Consider the following 5611-nt stretch of genomic DNA (forward strand, 5'->3'; position numbering starts at 1 on the left):
GGTCCGTGCAACGTGATCCTCGCGAGACAACTATATTAGTTTCGATAATTTACATTACCTTGTGAAGGAAGGGCCTTATGTAATTAAATATGACACTATTACGATTTTAATATGTATAGTTTTGTTTCACTCTACTCTCTCTACTCTATGTTTTTTATAGTCTATGTTAACTATTTTTTTTTATTTTAGGTATAAATGGAAACACTATTTGGCTAGAAGACAGACACGTACAATACATAAGCCATGATTACTTCGGTACAACGATATCAATTCCTAAATTTATGTTCGATACATTAAGATCGTGCCATATTATATACCCTAATGGAGTTATGTACGAAGTATTCCCAAGTAATAATCTACCACATAACAATGTATTCTTCTTGGAGGCTGTACAACCATTTACAAGCTGTGGGGTGGGATTCAGGGGGGTTGGGGTTGGTTTCAGTGGTACATACGAATTGCTCTCTTCTGTACAACATGTAAGTGATAATACGGTCAGTTTGACACGACAGAGGTTCCATTTGACTGTCACTCTTCCTGAATTTACCAACTAATTAAGTAGCAACATATTATCATGGAACTCTGGTTGTAGCATTCGTCCCTTTCATTCCCTTTGGATGAGTAGAGACAAAAAAAATAAAAAGTGTTACTAATGGAGTTCTATGATAATATAAGTCGCCTTGTTTTTAGATTGGTTTCTTTAATAGTTTTATCATCAAATTGATTGTTATCTATAAAATAAATTGCACAGATTTTTTTACAATAATTACTTATCTTTTTTATTTTATCAGTAATCCCATAATCGTAATTAAATATTGATTTATAGCTAGCGTTTACTCTGTATAATCTTAGATTACAACATGTTTCTGTGAAAGTTTCGATACAAAGTAATAGTTAAGAGAATTAAAGTTAAATCTATAATAGTTATATTAACGTCTGTATTATTATTAAGAGGAAAAAATGCTGAACAAACCTGCAGTTTAATTTACAGCGCAATTTAGTTTTTGTATTTCAAAGTAAACGCTTCCCGCTGCCAACAACTCTAAGTGAGAGTTTACTGTAATTTTACGCCTTACTACAATTCTGTCAAGAACATGTTTATTTTATTTGCTAGCTGTAGCACGCGACGGCGTTTATGAAAAATTAAAAAAAAACGCAATTAGTATGTGTTCTTCAGATTATGTTCTACATCTATTTCGAATTTCAGTGAGATCCATGCAACCGTTCGGGAGATACCTTTAAAGAAACATCCATCCATCTAAACATTCGCATTTATAATATTAGTAAGATTTTTAATTCCGCACGGTCGCAGTCGCAGGTATAAGTTAGCTAGTTATTCATAACACAATATTAAAACCCAATTAATTAATATATATATACAGCAGTAGCATGATATGTAATAAATTATTTTGCTTCTTTTCTCACACCTTCGATAGCTCAGTTGGTAGAGCGGTGGACTGTAGAGGACTTTCACTGATATCCATAGGTCGCTGGTTCAAATCCGGCTCGAAGGAGATTTTTGTTTTTAATATTATCTTCAACGTAAATAAAATTCAATGGTTGTATGTTTTCTTAAAATGTAGATGACTAAAGGATTTTTGGTCTACATAATTTTTTTTTTTAAATTTTACGAGGAATTTGACTTGTTGAAATGATATGACGAATTCAGCTTGTTTATAATAAATTAAATTAAAAAGTTATGGAAAAATTATATCTGTAAGTAAATTAAAATAAAAACCCATAATAAATTGATAATAATCGCTGATAACATAAGCAGATTTTTATCTAAGATTGATGCGTTGTTTTAGCTACGAAATATTTCATTACATTAATATATATATATATATATAAAAGAAAGTCGTGTTAGTTACACTATTTATAACTCAAGGAAGGCTTTACCGATATAGCTGAAAATTGGTGAGTGGAGGTGGAGGTAGCTTAGAGCCAGGAGACGGACATAGGATACTATTTATTCATTTTTGTTATTTTTTTCGAATTTATGTCTTGAAGGGCTGTTTCTTATTTAACTTGTCTATATATTACGTTTTTTTATATATCCAAGCGGACGGAGTCGCGGGCGACAGCTAGTATTCTAATAAAACAAAAATATTTGAAATGTAATTTTACTGCTGTTATTATAATTTACAATAGGGCATTTCAAAATTTTTCTCACCAATGGAATTTTCAAATGCACTTTAAACTTAATGCAGTGAAAATGAGGTATCGCATTAAAATTAATTGCAGGTGCCTTTTCATTGCTTTCAATACAAGGGCTGCCAAATTATTATACAAATAAAAATAATTTAAGGCAAATTAAAAATATCTACTAAAGACTTGTTAATCCTTCTTTCATTATCGAACCAGCAAAAAATCATGGTCAAGTGCGAGTTGGACTCGCGCACCGGGTGTTCCGTACAAACGTATATAAAGGTTTTACTTTATCCGAGCTGTGCTAAAGGACTGCATATTTTGATTGCGTAGGCATAGAAGTTTCATTTTTTCACAGCTCTAAGGGGCAGTACGCCTATATATTTTATATAAATTCCAGCTTGACACCTTAACGCGTTCCTGACAAAAAAATATTGACAGACAGACAGACAGACGGACGGACGGTTTTTTAGGTACGGGACCCTAAAAAACAACAGATACTCTTTTCGCAATATCCACTTTGGATTGAATACTATGATGTCAAAGCCCTAGTCCGAATATTATGTACTATACAAAACCAAACAGGTAGCAACCCTAGACACAACTCTTGTAATGACGTCATTATAGTAATATTACGCAGCAAAACTTGCTCCTTACACTACCATCCTGGGCAGGATTGTGCAATTTTTAATTAAACACAACGTCTTTGCGATGCATGCAAGTTAATTAAGCTATTAATTTATTCTAATAGCTTACTTATTACTCTAATGGGATTACACTGTTTAATTGTTCTTGGAGAACTAAGCCATTGCATATAAGAGTAGGTTATCACTGCTGAAAAAATTGTAAAAAAAACAAATTAACATCTTTCTATAAGTCCGTAATAATTTATTATTAATTATTATCACATTATTAATTACTAGCTGTCGGCCGCGACTCCGTGCGCGTGGAAGAAAAAAAAATGAGTAGTCTACGTGTTCTTACAGACTATATTCTACAGCTGTGCTAAATATCATCAAGATCCGTTAAGACGTTCCGGAAATACCTTTAAACAAGCATCAATCCATCTCAACATTCCCATTTAAAATAGTAAGATGCGAAACACTTATGTATTCAGTAGTTTATAACCTAAAAAGGCAGATACTCGTTTATATAATAAGTTGCAATAAGAGAGAATGATAAAGTAAAACATGCGAACTTATAAATTAATAAAAAAAGAGACCCACCTGCAAGCACTAATTTTTGATTAAAAAAAACCTTATCAAAATCGGTGGACCAGGAGAGAAGTTACATGGTAACACATAAAAATACAGACGAAATAACCTGTTAGTTTTTGCAGTCGGCTAAATAGCACTAAATATAAAAACAATACAACTTTACTGAGCTCCTTTAACTTTAGATTTTATGCCCTATTCCGCCTAAACATTCATTCCTTGTAAAGCGTCACGTAAAACAATTTCGATGGCTCTTATCCGCATCCGAGACTTGAATAAAACTGCGCGCTTGCTTAAGGCAATAGTATTCTGCGTATACACACCCTGTATATTTTTCCGTAGCTTAATAAAAATTACAACACCATGTGAATACATGCCAGAGTCATCATCAACTTACTATACGTTCCCATCTAGGGGCTCAGAGCCTACCCTAAGTTAAGGGTGATTAGACCATAGTCAACCAGGCTGGCCCAGTGCGGGTTGATTGACTTCACACATATCTTTGAATTTCTTTTTAGATATGTGCAGGTTGCGTCCTCCTCCGCGATTTCCTTTACCGTAAGAACGTCGGATAAATGTATATATGTAAATTGGAAATCGAAAAACACATTGGTACATGGCGGGATTAGAACACAGGACCTGCAGATTGTAAGTCAAGTGCTTAACCCCTGAGCTACCGACGTTCTCTTTATATATGTAATCAAACTCACCCGGCATCAAATCGTCGCGTCATCAACCCGTAGACCACTAGTTAACAACGCGTGTTTGATGCGACCTGTTGTTTTCAGGTTAATCTTACCTTATTTATATCGTGATTCAATAAAATTAATCTGTATTTAAGGAGATAATATTTTACATAATAATGCCACTATTTTTAGGTTCATACAATTTTCACTTGTCACAGAAAGTAAAGTGATGTTAATAGAAAGCAATAAAATGTAGATCTCGGTATTAAATTTGAATTCGGAACAATAGGCCATCTCTATTCCGGTTGCGGCAAATGTAAACAAATTTATATGCATTTATTCAGAGCCCAGCGTGGATTTATTTGAATATCTGAAGACTTCACTCGACGTACTGTTGTTTTCGAATAGAAAAAAGTATTAAAACAAGATTTTCTATTGTAATTATATCTCTGTTATACAATATTGGAGTCTTATTATAATTCTTCTGTGAGTGTGTATGTCACTGAACTTCTCTCAAACTACTGGACCGATTTTGATGAAATTTTTTGTGTGTGTTCAAAGGGATCTGGGAATGGTTTAGATTCACAATTTTGTCCGCTGGACAATGTTTTTTTTAATTATTTTTTAATTTATTAGTAGTTGTTGATTTTGGAATGTTTTACATTGGATCCGACAGACGGCGTTACCATCGCAGTGTCAATTTTTTTCAGTCAGTTTCAAATAAAGGACGTGTATACAAGACAACGTCTGTCGGGTCCGCTAGTAATATATATAATTCTTCTGTGAGTGTGTATGTCACTGAACTTCTCTCAAACTACTAGACCGATTTTGATGAAATTTTTTGTGTGTGTTCAAGGGGATCTGGTAATGGTTTAGATTCACAATTTTCATCAAATATTAACTTCATATTAATTTATTCAAATTAAAGACGTGTAGACAGGACAACGTCTGTCGGGTCCGCTAGTATATTAATAAGTAATTCATCTATTTACTAAGCTAAGGAAATAACTTGAAAGGACTAAATAAAATTTAAATAAATATATTTATATCATAAGATAATTAAGCGATAAGATGTTAGATGTTCGGGCGTTGGCAGTAAAGTGATTATATGCCGGAGTTACGGTTAACCGAAGGTCGGGTCACGTTCCAGCTTAATCTAAACGTAATTAACTGGCTACCCCAAAATCGTCTCTTGCGTTAAATTTGAATTGCATTTCAATGATATGTACAATGATACAGTTGATTACGTTTAAATTAAGAAGAAAAAAAAATTGTCTGATATCTGGTCGTATATTTACAAGATAAATAAAACATGGTACTTAAATATAAATTTAAAAGCATTAACTACTTAATTTTAAATTTTTAACAAGATAAAATTTAATGTTACTAGTATTATAAATGCGAATGTTTAGATGGACGGAGGGTTGGTTTTTTTAAAGGTATCTCCAAAACAGCTGCATAGATCTCGTTGAAATTAGGCGTAGAAGTGGAACATAGTCGGACGGACAGAGTCACTGACAACTACAGAAAAATAAATCTGAATTTATGCCAATATCAAATTTA

The 5611-nt window shown here is 33.0% G+C and overlaps 1 non-coding gene across 1 annotated transcript; it reads left to right on the forward strand.

Moving 5' to 3' along the window:
* The first annotated feature begins 1426 nt into the window (after positions 1 to 1426).
* On the forward strand, positions 1427 to 1514 carry TRNAY-GUA (transfer RNA tyrosine (anticodon GUA)). The gene is given in 2 exon segments: positions 1427 to 1463; positions 1479 to 1514. It is a non-coding gene; the product is annotated as a tRNA-Tyr (tRNA).
* The last annotated feature ends 4097 nt before the right edge of the window (positions 1515 to 5611 follow it).

The sequence above is a fragment of the Papilio xuthus genome, unplaced genomic scaffold (genome assembly GCF_000836235.2).
Source record: "Papilio xuthus unplaced genomic scaffold, Pxut_1.1 DF826933.1, whole genome shotgun sequence".
Classification (NCBI taxonomy): domain Eukaryota; kingdom Metazoa; phylum Arthropoda; class Insecta; order Lepidoptera; family Papilionidae; genus Papilio; species Papilio xuthus.